Source organism: Nannospalax galili, unplaced genomic scaffold, assembly GCF_000622305.1.
Source record: "Nannospalax galili isolate Female #2095 unplaced genomic scaffold, S.galili_v1.0 scaffold10, whole genome shotgun sequence".
In the NCBI taxonomy this organism is placed as follows: Eukaryota; Metazoa; Chordata; class Mammalia; order Rodentia; family Spalacidae; genus Nannospalax; species Nannospalax galili.
In genome coordinates, this window is record NW_008331140.1 from 1541100 (window position 1) to 1562642 (window position 21543).

At 36.3% G+C, this 21543-nt stretch overlaps 1 pseudogene; it reads right to left on the reverse strand.

The window, feature by feature from the left end:
- Positions 1 to 5455: 5455 nt before the first annotated feature.
- LOC103725433 lies at positions 5456 to 6062 on the reverse strand (annotated as a pseudogene).
- Positions 6063 to 21543: the final 15481 nt, after the last annotated feature.

Genomic DNA, 21543 nt, shown 5'->3' on the forward strand with positions numbered 1-21543 from the left:
ATTGAAATCAGGAACCAGACAAGGCTGTCCACTATCTCCACTTCTCTTTAACATAGTGCTTGAATGTCTTGCAAGAGCAATAAGACAAAAGCCAGAACTTAAAGGAGTAATAATTGGAAAAGAAGAGATCAAATTATCCCTTTTATAGATAATACGATATTATGTCTAAGAGAAGCCAAAAATTCCAACAGAAAATTCCTAGAAATTATTAATATGTTCCGTAAAGTGGCAGGTTACAAAATTAACCAACAAAAGTCTATAGTCTTCTATATACCAATAACAAGCAATCAGAGAAAGATCGTATGGAAACACTCCACTTCACAACAACTGCAAAAAAAAAAAAAAAATTGGAATAAACCTGAACAAAGACATTAAAGATCTCTACAATGAAAACTGAAAATCTTTAAAGAAAGATATTGAGGAAGACATCAGAAGATGGAAGGACCTCCCATGCTCATGGATAGGAAGAATTAATATTGTGAAAATGACAATCTTACCAAAAGCCATTTACAGATTCAATGCAATGCCAATCAAAATCCCCATGATATTTTTCACAGAATTGGAAAAAACTATCCTAAGATTCAAATGGAAGCACAAAAGACCTCTGATAGCCAACGGAACCCTGAGCACTAAGAGCAATGCCAGGGGGATTACTATACCAAATGCTGCAATTTCAGCAACCTGTTATTTGACAAAGGGCCAAAACATTCACTGGAGGAAAGACATCATGTTCAGCAAACAGTGCTGGCAAAACTGGATCTCTACCTATAGACAAATGAAACTAAAACCCTATCTTGCACCTTGCACAAAAGTCAAATCCAAATGGATCAAACACCTCAATGTAAAGCCTGAAACTCTGAAACTGTTAGAAAAAAACATTGGCAAAAACTTATAAGACATAGGTGTAAGAAAGGGCTTTCTAAAACTGACATCAGTTGCTCATGAAACAAAGTCAAGAATCAAAATGGGACCTCATTAAACTAAAAAGCTTCTGTACATCAAAGGAAACAACCAGGGAAGTGAAGAGAAAACCCAAAAAATAGGAGAAAATATTCACCAGTGACACATCTGACAGACGTTTAATATCCAGAATATGTAACAAAGTCAAAAAACAGAGACTCAAGATAAGAAGTAACCCAATTAAAAGATGGGCTAAGGAACTGAACAGAGAATTCTCTAAAGAAGAAGTAAAGATGGCTCTGAAGCATCTTAAAAGATGTTCAACACCACTAATAACTAGGGAAATGCAAATTAAACCAATTTAAGATTTCATCTTACCCCAGTCAGTCTGGCTAAGATCAAGAGAACAGATGATACCAAATGTTGGAGAAGATGTGGGGAAAGGGGAACACTCATCCACTGCTGGTGGGGCTGCATACTAGTTCAACCCCTATGGAAAGCAGTGTGGAGAACTCTTACAAAACTACAAATGAACCTACCATTTGACCCAGTTATACCTCTCCTTGGCATATACCCACAGAACTCATCCTATTGCAGAAAGAGTTGTACATCCATGTTTGTTGTTGCTCTTTTCACAATAGCTAAGGGATGGAAGCAACCTAAGTGTCCCTCAGTTGTTGAGTGGATAATGAAAATGTGGTTCATTTATACGATGGAGTTTTACTTAGCAGCAAAGAAAGATGAAATCATGAAATTTGCAGGTAAATGGATGGAACTAAAAACTGTTATACCAAGTGAAGTAACACAGACTCAGAAAAAAACATTGACATATGTTCTCCCTCATATGTGGATCCTAGAACCAAATACTGATAAGTGTGCATGTTTCCAGACATAACTACAGGAACCAGGATAATGGAAAGGAACCAGGAAGGTAAAAGAAAAGAAAGAACCTGAAAGAGAAGAACAGTAGGAAACAGGCCTTAATAAGGGAGCTATGGATAAAAACTGGGTTAGTGTAAGTAAGTGGGGAGGGAAGGGTATACAAGGAATCTAGGGGAAAAAGGGAAAAAAGGACCTCAAGAGAGGTAGGACGATAAGAGAAGGGTATTATTAAGGGAGAAAGGGGGAAAACAGGGGCACATTAATTGGGGAAACCATGATGGAGCAGTTAGACAATGCAAGAGATAAATACGGCCTAGTTAGTTTTAAACACCAGAGGGAACCATAATAGTCCAACAACCTACTGATAAATTATACAAAGCAGATCAAGAAATATATGTCTAGGTAAGGTTTATCTGAGAACAAATGGTCTTTGCCCAAGATTTACCTACATGGCACACAATAATTAAAAGTACCACACTGGTGGAACAAAACTTCTTGGATGTTTAACAGACAGACTTTGAGACCTATGGTATTTTGGTCAGAGGGACATACACGAAAGGTTTGCTTCTTATCCTCTTAGGTAGACTAGTTCCAGGGGATTATAAGCATCTCCAAGGGCACCAAGCAAGCTAGCATCACTGGCAAGGAGGATCAGTAAGTGCATAATGACAGTCAGCTGCTAAGAAAATTGTGTCTTTATACTACTATGATTGCTACCATCACTGTGTCTGATGCATCACTTTACCTATGCAAAGAAATAATGCAGTGAAAGCTAGACTTTGACATTGGTAAAGGGTGACATGCCTCAGTAAGAAACTCTCCATCAAAATAGTTTCTATTTTATGTGTACCCATTATAGTAAATTTTGTTTTTTTGTATAATGGGAATAGGAAGTATCTTTCTCCCAACAATGGGTGCCAGTTTTTGTTTGTTTTTTGTTTGTTTTTTTTCTATCCAATGAACGTGTTTGGACCTGCTAGGCGGTATCAGCAGGGATGAATATGAACCTTATCACATATCAGGGAATCTAAGGAAGCCAAATTACTTCAGAAAGGCTCATTAAAAGTAAACTGCTAATAGAAACAACAAATACACAAAGTAGACTAAACAATCCATTAAGAAAATTGGATAATATACAGAAACAAATAATCACAAAAGATAATACACAGGGGACAAATAAGTGTAAGAAAGGATGTTCAAATTTGTGAGATCTTAGACTAATGAAAATGAAGATTGCAGTGAAATATCCTTCTATACCTATCAGGATACCTTAAACAAAATACTGACACAACACTAAAGGGAAGTGAGGATGTGGAGAACTGGAATCACCTGTACATTGCTGATGGGAATGTAAAAGTTACAGACACTTTAGAAAGCAGGTTGACAGCTTATTATAAAGCTAAACATGTGTGGCAAAAGCATCAGTCCCCTAGTTCCAGGGGACTATAAGCATCTCCCTAGTTCCAGGGGCCTATAAGCATCTCCCAAAATGTCCTGGCATTGTCGTGGGTCACATGTCCTCTTGATCATGGAATCTGAGGAGACTCCATGAGATTGACTTGAACCAGTGTCCAGTCTACAGAGAGGCGTGTCAACACAAAGAAAACATTTCCTCCAGGCTTGCAAGCAAAGCCAGCCATGGTCAAGTAAGTCCTTTGTCTTATCCTCACATAGGCAGAACTGGTAAAAGAAATGAGCCAGGGAATTCTCCCAAGCCCATTTGAGGAACAAATCCTCAAATGACCTTAAGAATAAAAATAAATTGATTTATCTGGGCCAACTTATGGACTTAAAAACCCAAAAGGAAAGTATAACCAAACATTAAATGAGGGCAATATAATTTTTAAGAGTCCATATATATAGCTAATGGCTACAGAACAAGTAACAATGCAAGATAGGAGTTGTTGGCCAGGTTGGCCCAAGGGACTCCCAGATAGTAACCCAGAATAAAACTGGGAAAATAAACAACAGAACCCAATCTTATCTAAAGGAATATTGACAAAAGATTGCTGCTAGAGGAACAGTTGACCTTCCTAAAACAGAAACCTCTAGGTAGGCTGACTAGATTCACCAGATGGGCAAGTAGTGGGGAACAGCTGGGGGTGACGACAACAAAGTGGATTGTAGCAGGGATATCAGAGTATAAGGGCTCTAGTTGGGGAAAGGAGGCTATAGGAGGGTGTCATCTGTGAAGTGGGTGCATAGTTGAATACGATGGTTTGGGATGTTTGGTGTGATATACGCACATACTCACAAAAAATCAACAAACTAAAAAAAAACTCTTATATTTGAGGAGGAAGCATAAAAATTTATGTCATGTTAATTAGTAGAGGTGATAAACATTACCATTGAAATCTACCCGATGACATTATAGACATACACAGGCACCAAAGATCTGAGTGCAACCAATTATGACTAATAATGATCAGATACAAACAGATTAGAGATGCATACACCAACATCTCAATATTAGTACCAAAAGCAATGAGTTTTTCTTTGAGAAATAGTATATTTTAAAATGAAATGGATATATTTTTTAAAGATTAAAAATTCATCCAATTTTGTGTCTTACAGGGCTTATACTGTGTTCAATATTGTAAAACTGTATCAATTCAACAGCGAACCCAAAATTTTTATAGCCACTTTTGAAAGACATATATCCTTGCTCTGGAGTGTGTTACTGAGTATGTTAAAGTTGTACTGAAATGCTTCTTTTAATCATTTGGTTATTAAATTAAAAAAAAATTTAAGTGATAACTGTACAAAGCATAAAAATTTGCTCCTTAATAATTAGTAGATATGAAACACTTGACAATTGAAATAATTCTAATGAATTTATATCCATGTTCAGATGCCAAGCAGGTCAGAAAGTGACCGATTCTGACTGGTAATAATCAGATAGAGATTATAAACGCATGTTCAAACATCTTAGTGTCAGTTGCATTAAAAATGAATTTTTTGTTATGAAACCTGTGTACTTTAATAATGAAATGGAGATCCTATTTAAAGGTTAAAACCTCTAATTTTACATCTTATAGAGTTCATACTGAGTACAATATTGTATAACAATTAATTCCACTGTAAACCTAAAATTTTACAGCCAATTTTGAAAGAGAGGCATCTTAGCTCTGGAAATTGTTATTGAATATGTCAATGGTGATGCAATGAGGTGCTTCTTCTACTTATGTGGTTATTAAATAAGCAAGAAAATATATAAATAAATAATAAAGATTCCTTTCAACCTGAATGTTTATCCACATAGATACCCCACAGTACCAATAGGCTTTTGGCAAAAACTAAATAATACTAACCAACCCTCCCTCAACAAGCTTTTTTATGATGTACTATATCTAGAACTGGCAAAATAAATTAGTGCCCCCACACCAGACATCGTTTAATTTCAAAAGCATAAAACACTATATAAAATCTTATACTAAAGAAGTAGAGTTCTATCAAAAGTAAAGGAGTTTTGGAGTAATTAGGCATTTCTAGTCTAATCAGTCTCTATGGCTATCATTTAATTCTTGGCAGTATATAATAACTAGTACATAATTTGGTAGTTAAGTTATGAATTATAAAGGACAAGAAGCAGAGTTTGATCCAACAAGGTTTGTATTTGACAAATGATGGCACCGTTGAACAAATTTCTATGAAATTCTCATTTGTTTTGCCATTAGCCACTTGTAGTAGATCCTTGACTTGATTGTTCAATATTCATGTTTTTTTCCTTCTGCAGCCTCTAACATTTCTTCATCTTCATCATCATCCTGGAGATCTTCCGAAATTAATTGTCTAGCTAGTTTAATATTCAGTCTTTCGATGTTGTGGAGCTTCCTTTTCATTTCAAATTGTTGCTTCCTTTGTTGCTCTTCAGGTGAGATATCATAATCTTCCTCTCCACTGCTTTCTTGTTCTTGAATTCGATACTTTGGCTCTGAGTTTTCAGCAGTAGCTGATTTGTGAGCTACGATATCTGGAGACAAGACTTCTTTGGCTTTCGAATCACTCGAGGCATCTTTGCCATCACCTCTCATATTATGATAAGAAGCACAGGGTTCAACTATTTTCGTTAAACCGTCGTCCTTGCCTGCTCGACCGGACGTTGCCAGGATGTTCATTTCATCCCACTTCTGCGATTTTATACTCGGCTGCTCTTTTGAGTTCTGGTGGGGTTGTTCAGCCGAGGCCACCGGGTAAGCTTCAGAATTCTTGTTCTTCAGGATTCCCTTGATGGGCTGGGGTGAGGATGTCGAGGCTGTGGAGTCTGTCGGGGTCGCCATTGTGGGTTGCTGAGTCTGTTGCCCAGGGTTGCTGCTGGAGACGGGTCCTGGAGGACAAGCGGTGGGGGCTGTGGAGACCCTCCAGGTAGCCGCTGAGCCCAAGCAGGGCTAAAGCAGCCGCACCTGCGGTCCCTGAATCCTTTACTGAGGTCACTGTGGTGACACAATGAACCCCACCGACACAGCCTATGCACGCTTGCCCATGGAGGAAGTCTGGTCCCGTGCCCCAAGCGCTATACCTGCTTTTAAACTAAATTGAAAACTTGGATTATACAATTAACACTTGATAAATTTAAGAACATTACTGTTACTGGGTTTGGGGTAACAGCCTGGGCTTGAAGAAGCCAAGATTGGCCTCCCATACTCAATAAGGCAAATAAAGCAACCAAATTAATAGTGAAAAGGAGAAAAAGGGAAGTTATTTAACTAGCTACTTAGGGGAAAATGAAAAAATTGACATAGTGAGCCCTGAGTCCACTTTGGAGACCTGAATGGGGTGAAAGTGTAACTAGAGGATCTAAGATATGCACATCTATGCAGTCACAGTCAAAGTATGTGATCCTACCCAGCAGCGAGTCATCATTATCTCTTCTGATCTAAGATTTTTACATACATTTCTTGGGATAAAGTTTCCCTCTTGTGTGGGCTTTTTAGAATTTCCCTTTCCCAAGCATGAAATTTCTGGGAGGAATTCCAGTTTCTTGGGTGTCCATCGTTTCAAAAGTTTAATAGCCAAAATATGGGACAAAGTGCCTTCAAAATACCTTCATCCCTGAGAAGCCAGTTACAATATAAGTTCTTCTGACTCCTCATCATATCTCTTTGTATTCTGTCACTTATGCCCTTAAAAAGTTGAGAGTAAAAACTACATACTTTCAAGATTATAACCAAATAGTCTATTTGACTATACCTACTGACATATATAAGTTGGCAATCAAATTAATGTTGCAGTTTTTCTATGTGCTGAGTCTTAAGGTATTATGCAGGACTTCCAGTTAGGACATGATAAGAAGAGCATTCCTTTCTCTGCTTCTCTCTGCTGCAGTGCAACAATAAACCCCAGCAATAACAGAAATGCAACAGAACAGAAGATAATTAGAGTGAAATTAAAAGAACAAAATTATAAAAGAAGAGCTATGTCTGACCAGGAAGCAACAGACTTTCTTTAGCTGAGCATTGATATGCAAAGTAAATAAAGCCCTGCCAAACTCAATTTCTCCCTTTGCCTATCATCAAACTAATCCTCCTCTCATGGTGCTAGAAGTTACTGGGGAACATCCTTCCTTTGTTTATGTGTATGTTCATAGGAACACAGGACATCATTGGGCCTGAAGAAGTATTTCATAGTAAAGTTGGTGCAAGTCTCTGCCTTTCAAGGAATTCCATAGGAGAACAAATAATTTTTCCAAGAGAGGCATCTTCCTCACATTGCTCCATAAATTTCCCAGAGACCACTTTCCCTTTTGAAACTGGGGAATACTTTTCTGTGAGGCATATGTTCTCTAATCCATTTTACCAAGCCTAGATCTCAATAAAACTATCTTATCCAGTAGTGCTTCCCAGTTTCTTTTGGTAGAGGTAGCAGGTAGTATGACCTTCAGACCCCAGTTTAGGTGAAAGACCACTAAAGACATCTCAGAAAGGTGGTAAGAGAAAGCTTAATTGGTTTGGACTCTAAATGTTGGAAGGCTGCTAGAACAGGGCATCTTACCGTCCATTGTATATAACCAATGTGAACAAAATTTCCCAGAAAGCAATTGTACCTTCACGTGAATCTTTCTCAAGACTGGTTAACTGATGAGAACTTCAATGACTGTGGAGAGGTTGGACTGTTTCAGATTCAGAACCTAATTTCTATTTATCCTTGGGCTACTTTATCCCCCTCTTTGGACACATCATATGACTTAATAGATTAAACCTTCTGGAATATATTAAAGAGCAAGTTTCCAACAACCAAAAACCTGATTGTCATCAGGTAGCATCTGAGGCCAAACCTGAGAATTCTCTGCTTTGCTTTTGCCACCTACTTAAAAATTTTCACCAATGTATTTGAAAAATGCCTTTATTTATGATGTTCTTTGTTAATTACTCTAAAATCTTCTTTCAACTGTAACCATTTGGAAGATGGAACGTGGGGCGACCTGTGTCCCCAGTGCATGATCACCCACACTTGGCTCCAGAATACACTGTCTCTTATGCCCTTTGAGGTGAGATTTGTGGTTTTTGCTTCAACACCAACAAAGAATGTCACACCGAATCAGGCAAGAGAGGATTGACCTGGGAAATATATTATGCCCACAAACTAAACTGGAGTCTCACCAAGAGCATCAAGCAAGCTAGCATCACTGGCAAGGAGGATCAGTAAGAGCTTGATGACATTCAGCTGCTAGGGAAATGGTGTCTTTATACTACTATGATTGCTACTATCACTGTGTCTGATGCATCACTTTACCTATGCAAAGAAATAATGCAGTGAAAGCTAGACTTTGACATTGGTAAAGGGTGTCATGTTTCCATAAGAAACCCTCCATCAAAATAGTTTCTGTTTTATGTGTGCCCATCATAGTAATTTTTTTTCTTTTTGTATAATGAGAATAGGAAGTGTCTTTCCCCCATCAATGGGTGCCAGTTTGTTTTTTTTTTTTTTTTTTTCTATCCAATGAACCTGTTTGGTCCTGGTAGGTAGCATCAGCAGGGATGAATATGAACCTCATCACAGATCAGAGAATCTAAGAAAGCCAAATTACTTCAGAAAGGTTCATTAAAACTAAACTGGCAATAGAAATAACAAATAAACAAAGTACACCAGAGAATACAAATAGAAAAATTGATAATGTACAGAAACAAATAATCACAAAAGATAATACACAGGGGACAAATAAGCGTAAGAAAGGATGTTCAAATGTTAGCTCTCAGACTAATGAAAAATGAAGATTGCAGTGAAATATCCTTCTGTACCTATCAGGATACCTTAAACAAAATACTGACACAACACTAAAGGGAAGCGAGGGAGGGGAGAACTGGAATCACCTATACACTGCTGATGGGAATGTCAAAGTTATAGACACTTTAGAAAACAGCTTGACAGCTTGTTATAAAGCTGAACATGTGTAGCATATGCGTCATTCCCTTCACACATAAGACACAGGCAGGCAGATCGCTGTGAGTTCGAGGCTAGCCTGGTGTACATAGCATGATCCAGAGTAGCTGCCCTGCAGGCACACCTTGACTTATAAAGACCCCCCCCACAAAAAAATACTAAACATGTAACTGCCATATGACACTCCTGGGCATTCATCCCGGAGAAATGAAAACTTACAATCACAAAACAAACACACAAACACAAACAGTGACAAGAAAAACAACCACATACATATGAATGCTATAGTACCTTATGTAAAATAGCTAAATAAAAAGGTTAACTATATTTTAAGATGTTAAACCAACTGTTGGACACCTATACTGTAAAATGATCCCATTATTAGCATTATTAGTGCAATCAATGTTTCCCTCGGAATTCTTTTTTTTTTTTTCTTCTTTCTTTTTTTTTTCTGACAAAAGTGATTCTCTGTGTAGCCCTGGCTGACCTGGAATTCAGTAAGCATGCTAGGCTAACTTTGAACTCACAGAGATCTACCTGCCTCTGCTTTTTGAATGAAAGATTAAAAATGTGAGCTAAAATGCTTGGTAACATTAGGAAACTTTTTGTTCTTCAGGGTACTAAACTGAGTGAAAAAGAGTCCAAAAACATTATATACTGCATAACACTATTCATATTGGTTGTTAGAATTCAGCTTGAGAGTGCTATGTGAGAATAAGCAAGTAGAAATTGAATCTGACTTCAACAGACAAAGATAGCTTTATGAGCTACAAGAGTTGAGCAATCTTCCTGAGGGAGTGGAGGTTATACATCAGGGTTGGAAGAGGTCTAGGATTTACAGGAGGGCCCAGAAAATCCCAGAAAGGGTGTTGTGCCTTCTCAGAATCCCAGAAGATGGCACGTACTCCCTCCTGGGATCTTGGACGGAGAGACTGATATTTCTGCTAGGGGAACCAGGTATCTTCTGTGAGGTGATTAGTAAGCAAACAGATCTGCAAAGAAGCTGGTAAGAAACCTGATGTCTTTTGCTAGCGGCCATGTGTTCTGAGATAGATGTATCTCCCTCCTGAAGTAGGGAGGCAGGGTGGAGGAATGGTCAGATCATTCAGTCCGTTGTTAGGCTGATTTTCCTTCATTGTTACCAATTTAGGAAGTCACCCTGTTCTCAGAGAAATTAGGGTACTTTATGTGTGTCACATGAATAAAGAATTTAAGAATGAACTCAAACAGAAGCTTGAGGACACTTTTATTAGAGATTAAAAGAAAAACACCCCAAGTCAGACAATCTATAATCTCAGCAGCTTCCTGGAGGTAGAGAATGGAGGTGAGGAGGAGAAGTGCTATGCTATTTATGTTCAGACCCATAGCAGGCAAGCAGCCACATTGTAAGGAGGACAGTTTAGAGAAATAAGTCTGATTTGAACAGACATCGGAAGAATAAAAGAAGTTAGATTTCTCTGTGTAATTCAGAAAACTGAACAGATTTACAAAGACACAAGGCAGTGGCCCTACAAGATTTTAATCTGGGGTGGGGAGGGACAGGAATTTTGGGAAAAAATAGTGCAATATCTCATTAAAAGAGTAATTATTCTGCCTAACCATTTAATATAGCTTAAGGTAAACCTGGCTTCATAAGCACAGTCCCTTAGTTTGGTCATTGACCCTTCCCACCTGGAATATTAGGTCTGTACCTACGCCAGAGAATCTATTCTCTTAACCAGAAGAGATTTCCTTTAATGGTCCTTTATGGCTACTCTAACAATACACCATCGTAGGCAGTAAATTTCTTTAGAAATGGAAAATAAATTAGTGTTTTCTAGGAGTTACAGACAGATGAAAGGGAGCTGGATATGACTGTAAAGGATAATAACAGAGATCTCTGTGCTAATGGAAACTTTTTGTCTCTTGATTATGTGGTTTTAATTTCTTAGTGAAAGGTTTCAGTGTTAAATTTTAAAGAAAGGGGGGCACTGAGATGGATTAACTTCTGGGTTAAGAGGTCTGTTAGAAGAGTTGTTAAGCTGAGATTGTTGGCACATGCCTTTTATACCAACACTTGGAAGGCAGAGGGACGTGGATCTGCGTAATTTGAAGCCAACTTGGTCTATATGGTGAGTTCAAGGCCAGCCAGAGCTACACACTGAAACCTTGTGTCCAAAAAGAAAAAAAAAATTAAGAAGAGTTATTGACATCATAGGCAAACAGCAGTGTGGAAAGGACTCTGAGAGATCAGGTCCAAATGGCAGAGTGATAGACCTTTATAGCTTTCACAGGAAATGGTAAGGGAAGAAGATTGCTATTTCCTTTTATGATCCACAGTTGATCATTTGTACTTAAAGAATGGTAGGTGATCCATAAACATCTTTCCTGGTTGCCTATCCCAGGAAAGCAAGAATCTCGAGAACCAACTTACTTTAGATCGAAAAACACAGTACTCCCAGAAATTATTACAGTTTAACCAAAATGAAAGAGTTTTATAAGATGGCATGACCATGGCTAACACTTGGGTTTATTGCATTACTCCTTAAAACTGCGTATGAATGCCATGTCAGGTAATAGAAGTTCACCCATATACTGCCAACAATGAGAAGGCTGAAGTAGGAGTACCATAAGTTTCAGGGCAGCCTGGGCTACACAGTGAGACCTTGTGTCCAAAATCAAAGGAATTAACAAACTATATATCGTATTTATGGTCTTCACAAAATAAATTTTGTTTTCCTGATTTTTGTTCTGGCAATAAGGCATCATTCTGTACCTGAGACTGGTCTGCAACATACTAGATAGACCAAGTTGCCTTAACTCATGAAAATCCTCCTTCTTCATCATTCTGCGCACCGAGTTTAAAAATGTGAGCCACTACAACAGGTTATTTTTGGTCAAATTGACACAAACTAGAGACATCTGGGAAAGGGGAACCTCAACTGAGTAATTGCTTCCATGGGATTGGTCTTGGCCATACCTGTGAGGCATTTTCTTAATTTCTAATTGATGTTGAAGGGAGCAGCCCATTGTGGGTGGTGCCATTCCTGGACAAGTGGGTCTGGGCTGTATAGGAAAGGTAACTGAGTAAGCTAGAGGAAGCAAATCAGTAAGCAGTATTCCTCCATGTCCTCTGCTTCAGTTCCTGCCCTGAGTTCCTGCCTTGGCTTCCTTCGATGGTGGATTGTAACCTGTAAGATGTAATGCACTTACAGCCATCAAGTTCACCTTACAAAGTGAAATGTTTAATTTTTATTACAAGAGTTGACTGGCACCCCTTAAGATATACTTATAGTATTATTTTGCTTTGCATTTGACCATTGACATCATGCTGCCAAGAAAAAAAATCTATCATAATGTGTGGGACTGGTTTGGGGCACATAAAGTTGAGTAATGAGGTCACTGCTTAACATATTTCAGACATGTCCACAGCTGAACCTTTGAAATGGGAATTTTGCTTGGGTTCATGTAGACATTTGTTCTGAGCCAAAATGTAATTAACCAGATTTCATTAAACATTTGAAACTGCCCCCCTCCCCCATATCTTCCATGTTACATATAGATTGAAAACTCATCTAATTCCTTTCTTGTAAGCCTCTTGTTAAGTGGGCCACAAGGACTGTCATTCATTTGAAGCAGTCTAAGCTGTATAGCAAGTACCAGTCCAGTTGGCACTGCAGGGTGAAACTGTTTTTAAAAACAAACAAAATAGGGCCTTGAGAGATGGCGCAGTGGTTAAGAGCACTGACTGCTCTTGCAGAGGACCTGGGTTTGATTCCTAGCACCCACACAGCTGCTACCAACCATCCCTAACTCCAGTTTCAGGGGAATCCAAAACTCTCTTTTGACCTCCTCAGGCATTACAGAACATGGGTACATTTACATACATGCAGGTAATACACTCCTACACATAAAAGAAAAAAAATAATAAAAGATTTAAAAAACAAACAAAATAAAACAAAGGAAACAAACATGAATCTTATTATGATCCTCTGTGGTTTTAAGATGTAAATATGGCCACAAATTTGTGAAACTTCAGAACACAGCTTCAAAATTACTTGAATCTGTGTTTCCTGAATACTAATTGGACACAAAGTTAGTTTTCCTTGTTCTCAACTACATTAATGTTATTCTTTATGGAAAAATTTGCCTTCTAAAAATTGTTTTGATTTTGTTCAAGTTCAAATCGTGCTTCTTTTGAGAAGTTGTCTGTGATTGGCCTAATGTCACAGAGTCTTATCTTATTCATTAGCTAAAGGTTAATTAAAGAAAAGTTTTGTAGTCACATGCAATAATTTTACCTCCCTTAACTATAATCATGACCATCTCTCTAGAGCAGTGGTGCCCTGCTTGGACATTTAGCAATGTCTATCGTCATTTCTTGTTGTTATGTGCCTTAATGGTAACAACACCTAATATATTAAGACTAAGGAAGTTGATAAGTGTCCTGCCATAAGGAGGACAACACCTAACAATAGTAATTATCTCTAGTTTCACATTTCAGGGGTTGAGGTTGAAAAATCCTGCTTTCAATAGTAGTGCACTATTTTTTCCATTGTAACAATTTTTTTTTCTTGTAAGTAGAAATTATTTACAAGTCCAAATTATCAATTACTTTCTAAATACAGTCACTTGGCTATTTACAAACTTAAAAACAATTCTTGTGAGAAAAATGTTCACAACTTTCGTCCAATACTTTCCACATTAATACAATTAACTACCATCACTGTTTGGCGATGAATAGAAGTCAAGCACAGTCTCTTCTCCATTGGCAAAAATTTCCCCTTTCAGCCACTGTTTCTACCTTTTGAGACTGATTTCTTTGTACCAAAAATAATGGATCTGGTAAATATATTCTTTGCTTTAGAGTGAAATAGATTGGGGGTTGGGTGTAGTTTTAAAAAATTGATCCAGGTAACCTCTGAGGGTAAGAGGATATCAGAGAGGGAGAGTGGTGGTATGACTACCGAGCGATGACAGGAAGGGAGACTTTTCCTTAACATCTTCTATAGGAAGGCTGCTGCAGCACTGAACTACAGTATCATGCAAGGTGGGACAGGGGATTGCTAGTCACAGTTGGGCTTCTTCAGCCATGCGCATTTTCTGGAGGGATAGATTAAACTTTCAGATAATCTCCTTTGTCTTATAAATTAGACTTTGGAAAATCAAATTCAAACTCTCCTTTCTCTGAAATTGCATATTTAATTCATTAATAAAATCATTTATTCTCTGGAAGAAATAGAAAAAAAATGAATTGCCTTCTAAAATACTTCCCCTAAGTATTTTGGACCTTGGCATAGGTCATTTCATTTTCCCGGTTTTTCCCCACACTTCTTGTTAGAAATTTCCTACTTACTCTAAAAAGCCGTTTGTAGATTTGCTCTGCTGAACTCCTCTTCCAGGTTTTCAGGTATTTCCCTGACCTGACACATACCCATTCTGTCTCTATTTATTTCCATATCTCCAAAGATAAGCAGTTAGGTTCTTAAAGGACATGAATAGTCTTCATCTTTGCATTTTTAGCACCAAGCAAAGTGCCTAGCCTAGCACAGTGCAGACAGATGTCCAGAAACAGGTTACAGTCAGATTAAGCAAATGAATTTAAAGGTAGATAATTAGATGATTGTGTGGATATAAATCTAATTGATGCAATTCAAATTGGAGTATACAGAGACATTTTTGTCACTGCCAAGGTAAAAGAAATGCCACTGGAATTGCATTTTCTATCACAAATAATACATCAAATATTAATTAAAAATATATTTCAAAAGCATTAAAATGTTTGGAAATATATTTGAATTTCCAAGAAAGTAAGAACTTTTTGAATTTTGATATATCAAACGTGCTGTAAGATCTTTGTCTAATTGTATATGAACAAACAGTATACTATATGGGTCACTCTTAATAATATTCATAGATTAATGAGTAATGGATATTTTAAAATTTAAAATTTTGTATATCAAATTCACCTCAAGCAGAACTAATCATGCCTATTAAATTAGGAATGAAGTGATATTAATAATTTCTTCTTGTTACCATAAATTTGTTGCATGCATTTTTCCTACTTAGGAATGGAAGAAGATTTTTATTTTGGAACACAAATTATTTATATAGTCAGAAATTTAATTGAAATCTTTTAGATAATACATATTTCTATATTTTTCTCTAAAGTAATATTAAGTTAAATTACCCTAATTATTTGAAAAGTTATTGATTACACTTTAAATAATAATTACTGCTTCTTTTTAGTATCAATATTTGAAATTTGTGTTCAGCAAAGGACAAAATGTGTGTAATACAATCATCAGTATTTGTGTCTTCTTTCATGATTTCCTGAATGACAAAATAGTTTGCAGCTTATTCTGTACAAAAGTTCTTGTTCTTCTCAGTGAAAGACAGCTAACTGCACTGCTCTGAATACAAAAACTGTGGAAATTACCATTCAGATTATGTGTTGGCTGATACTAACCTACAGTTATAAGCATTAAGTCCATTGTTTTTATCAGTCTGCCCACATGGAGTGGTAGATAGGAAGTAACAAAAATTCTTGAAAATTCTTGAAGTGACTAATAATTTGCCTTGGTCAGAAATGTGCAGAGAGGATTGCTTAATCATTAATTTACTTTATTTGTGAGGATGAGTTTTAGATGGTCGACGTAGCTGGATCGTACCTGTGCCCTAAACTACGCTTAATGTAAATGACAATGATGAAGACTTGTTTTAAAATGATTTATAGAGTATAATCTCTGAACCAAACCTCAAAGAAAATTAAATAATTAGAAGCATCAATCATTAAATTAAAATATTTACATGCCAAATTGATAGAGAAAAAGCAACATCTTCAAGACTACTTGGTTGTATTGTTGAATGATAGATCTTTGGCTTATTTAAAGAATCGCCTAACATAACATGAATGTGAATATATTAATTCATTCATATTTTTTCACTTGTGAAATATGTATTAAATGTTGACAGTTGCATCTGACACTGGAATGACAAAGATGACTGATTCTCAGGCTAGGCTTACCTTTAAGAAAATCTTGGAGGAGAAGAGGCATACAACTCTAAAAACTAACATGATTTGCTTAAAGGAAATTGTGATCTTGGTATTTCTATATAAAGGTTAATAGAAAAACAGATATACAAATATTTCTACAAACTGACTTCTTATGGTCCTTTTGTGAAATAATAAAACAATGCATCGTCTTAAACGATTCTAATTGGAAGAACAAGGGAAAAGACAAGATGAATTGAAGATGCTTCTATTTATAATGCTGATCTCCCTCAGTAATTCCTCTTGTCTCTTTAACAATAGTGAACACAATAATTTTAACGCATGCAAGTGATACTATTTGATTTAAAATAATATGAAATGAATTCTAGAGAGCATCTAAATTTCTTATCTATGAATTAAAGTAGCTGCTTTTATATAGGCAGCCAATGGTTTAATCTCTCCAGGCACTCAGAGTCCACACAGAGACACATACACTGCCATACAATTGAAATTTAAAAACTTCACTTTCCGTTCTGTCATATTTTTTTCTGTTGCTGAAAGGAAATGAACTCTCATAGCTCATTTACTATAAATGCCAGCTGGAGCTCTTTCATATTCACTCAAAGGTAGCAGAACTAAACTCTTCTTGGCTAGCAGGCTATGAAGTACTTTGCTTGTAGCAGTGTAGCTGGCAATTTAGTCTCTAGACATATTTTCTTCAGGGGCTAATGTGTTTAGGATTATGTATGGACAGTGACCTAACATAAATCTCTCTGCCTGAGATTTGTAAGAGCCAAGGACATCTTTTCGTGACTTGATAGCAGTTCTCCACTCTGTGTGAAAAGAGGAAGAGAATTTGATTGCAAAATGTAAGTTGGCAAGTGATTCAAAGCAGTCTCATTGATACAATCAGGAAAAATCTCTTAGAAGACAGACATTCATTAAATATACAGGTGACCATGTGAAATAATGCCACTGCATAATACCAACGTCAATTAAACAATTTATTATTTCTTTAGAGCAAATTGGATTGAAATTATGTAAACATTTTTGAAATATTGGGGGACCCGTTTTTTTTTAATTTTTTAGGATGGAATCGACCACCTTCACATAAAATTTACTGCTGTATAGGGAAACAGTTTTAATTTTGTAGTCACTGATTTTTAAGGATTCAAAAACACAGCAAATTAATCACTCAAATTTGTACTTATTTTGTCCTACTAGCACCTGAGAAACATTTTTATACTATAGAAACATCTATAGTATGTTATCTGTGCTGGATAGCTTTAGTGTCAACTTGACACAACTGGGTTGAGGGAGCCCCAATTGGGGAATAGCCTCCATAGGACTGGCCTGTGGCCATGTCTGTGGGGCATCTTCTTGATTGTTGAGTGATGTGGGAGGGCCCAGCCCACCGTGGGTGGTGCCATCCCTGGGCAGGTGGGCCTGTGTTGCATAAGAAAGCAGGCTGAGCAGGGGCCAGGGAAGCAAGCCAGTAAGCAGAGTTCCTCCATGGCCTGTGCTCCAGCTCCTGCCTCCAGGTTCCTGCCCTGAGTTCCTACCTTGGGCTCCCGGATGAACTGTGACCTGGGAGATGTATGATAAACTCTTTCCTCCTCAAGTTGGTATTGGTCAGAGTATTTTGTCATAACAATGGAGAAACAAACTAGGACAGAAATTGGTACTAGAGAGTAAGACACTGATATGACAGATCTGACATTGGAGGATTGTGGAAGCCTTAGGAACTTTGGGCTGGAAAGCCATTGCGTGCTTAGAGTTTGGAATTTCAAACAGTTATTTACATAAAACAGTCAGTATGCTCAGTATGTCATGTCTATTATGCCTTCAAAACAGCAGTTACAAATAGTTTTACAGTATCTATTCCTAAGCATAAAATATTTTCAATAAAAATTGTCCATGGTAGTGCTGCCTAAAATTGACATATTAAACTTACATGATGTCATATTGGTCATTTGGGTTCCAAGGAAATGATATTCACAGAATAATTTCTCTTAATTTATGTTATCTGTAGTATAAATAACAACTATTTTTATAAAGTAGTATTAGTTGTCACTTGTGACATCTGCTATTGAGTTGCTTTTCTTTTTTTTTCTCTTCCTTCTTCAATCCTTTCTTTCTTTTCCTTATTTCTCTCTCTCTTTCTCTCTTTCTTCTTACTTTCTTTGCAGTGGTTTCATGATGTAGTCCTGAATGACCTAAAATTCCTTATGAAGACTTAGCTGGTCTCAAACTCACAGAGCTCTGCCTCTCTCTCTGCCTCCTGCTTGCTGGAAATAAAGGTATGCACCACCATACCAGGCCTGCCAGTGAATTTTAGTTCTGGTTGTACTCATGGTACATTTTCAAAAGTTTTTGAACTTAGTATCAAATATTTATAATTTTAGGGCTGTAAGGAATTGTAGATCTTTCTTAATCAAAATCCCCTATTTTGAAGATGAATTGGAATGCAAGAGAATCTTAAATATTTCCCAATTGTTGTATGCATAACTAATAGCAGAATAAAGAATAGAAACTACATTTACTTAATTCTCATTTATTATCATTGTTCTTTTCTATCAGTGGCTGCTGTAAAATAAAGTAAAAATGTAAAAAGAATATTTAGTTGTTTTGTATAGTTTTCATATGTATAGTTTCTCTGGTTTATCTAATGTCTTACCAAAACTTACCACAAGTAATGGAAATTTTCCTATCTTTTAAGCTTTCACATATACTAAAAATATAAAACTTTTCCCAATGGTAGATCACCAAAGTATACTTTGTTCCTTTATTGACCTTATTTTCCATTTATCAAGTGGTCTAACTCCTGTGAATACAAATGTGGTTGCATATGTATAAAAGTGTGTGAGGTTCTGCACATCCAGTGCATGTAGAAAACCCAAAGATTAGTCAGGCAGAATGCTTATCAATCGGAAACATACTATAGAGTATGACTACAAGACATCCAGTTAAAGTGGCCAGGAATAATTTCTAAAATTAGAAATAGTCACTAAAATTAAAATCAAAATGCACAAGAGTCAGAAAAGAAACAGCTGTGAATAGGGAAAAGACATTCTACTGATTCAATGAAGTGGTCAAAATATTTCTAATCCTTAACTTGAGCTTTTTATCTCATTGATATTGCTGAAAGAATAAATCATTAGAATTAATTTTCATTTCCAGACCTTTCAATAAAGTATATGCTATAGAATTTTTCCTTGATTTTGGGAAAAGGACAAGTTGTTATTCAAATAACTCGAGATGAGAGAATAGTGAATGAATCTTTAATTGAACATGATGTGGAATATTTAAAGGAAGATTTGGAATAACTTTTACTCATTTAGTGACCAGGTAAATGTAGCTTTTTATTTATTTACTTATACATATAGCTATTTATTTGCTTGCTTAATGGTTATTTGAGACATGGTAGCACTGCATATCCCACGCTGGCCTCAAAATCATGATCTTCCCGACTGTGCTCAAGTGGTGGCATTACAGTTGTATATCACTACACTCAGCCAGTTATTGTATTTGAAATATATGGTACAGTAAAATGCTCTTAAAATTCTTTTCATCATTATCTCCAAATTGATTCAAAAATTCATAAAGCTGTGAATATAAAAAAATGATAAATGTAGAATTAGCCTATTTTTCTTACACTGATGAGGTAACATGGCAATAAAAAACACTAGACAAAATTGGAAAATAGATCATATAAATATTTATCTACATGTTATATGGCTGCCTTGCATAGACATCTCCTGGTTTTCTTTGATATAATATTGATAATTAGAATCAATGAAGTTATTTTGGGGTTTTTGTTCACTGCAAATATATAGGAGTTTTATTTCTTTCAAATAAATTAGGTATTAAGAGTGGTGATTTGTGGATCATTCATGGTGACAAGTTCAAGAAACTAAAATTTGAAAAAGAAGATTTTCAATATCTTGTTTAATGCATGATGATGTTGACATGGTTTATTAGAATCCTAATTATATAGCACCCCTGCTTCAATTTTCAAACATTCTTAGTATCAGAATATGCAATTAATTTTAATTATATTGCTATTTCATCTCTTGTGCTTTTACATTAACACAGAAAAGCAGCATTTAGTACAGTTTATAGGTACACTTTTATCAGTAAACACAAAGGAGACGCATTTCCAGTGGTTGATTTTTGGAGAATTTTTAGATTTTCTGAAAGTGTTCTACTTCATAGACCAAGGTCAGTTATGAACTCCTGTCTCAGGTTATTGTGTGCTTGGATTATAGACAAGTGTCCTAGGAGAATCTTACCATTGTGTTTTAATCTGTTTCCTTTTTGTCAGATAAATTCCAAGGAATCTTTTTTTGTAGTTACAAGAATAAAATATTGGAACAAATTGACATGATTTTAAAGACTTCATGTATGCTATTATTATATAAGATAAAATATTAATCACTTGATTTCTTCATATTTAACTTCACTTTAGGTAATGACTGAAAAGTTTTATAATCAAAGTAAGATCTCAGTGATAAAAGAATATTACAACATACTTTTATTGTCAGGTATCAGGCAAAACACTAATACTTCAGTTTTAATGTCCAGAAAGAAGATAAATGGTTTCAGTCCTGCCCAAAGCAGACTGAGAAAGCCAAGGTCTGGTTTGATTCTGCTTTCTCATTCCATGCTTGAAAGAAAATTAAAGAATGTATACTTTTAGTTATTTTTTGGATTTCAAGATATAAAAAATAAATCATTCAAACTACTCTTAACAGATTGAAGCACACATGAATTCACAGCATTTTGCTAGCATGCACAAGATTAGGGCAACAAAACTCCCAGAATGGACCTGAGAGGGGTTTCCGAGGCTCCACCAGTACCTGAGGAGATGATGACAGTTGATGGGTGTTGGAGGAGGAAAAGTCACCTATCACTGGGAATATGGTCATTGGTAGATTCCTTATGCTCCAGTGGATGGCCCCACATTCATACTTATATAGGTAGCAATAACTGGACTCAGGGGGCTATAAAAAAATGAACATGAGGTTAGATATGAGGGAGATGTGTTTGATGGGTCCAAGGTGTTCTAGAGGCTGTGAGAGGGGAGAGATATGATCAAGGTACTGTATATGTTTGAAATTTTCAAAGAATAAATAAAATATCGTGTTTTTTCCACAAAAATTAAAGCACGAAGCTATTCTACATGCAGAGCCTAGAAGTATACTACCAGCTTATTGCAATAATTTCATGTTTAGAAATTAATGATAAGGGATAAATTGGTCTCAAATACAGAAAAGACTCAAAACATAAAAAGTGTGTACAAGGATGAAAGGGAAGCAAATAGAAAGTTACTTTCACTGGAAAAACTCACTAATAATGATACATGACATTATCTGAAATAAGTCATAAGAAAGGAAATTTAGAAAAGT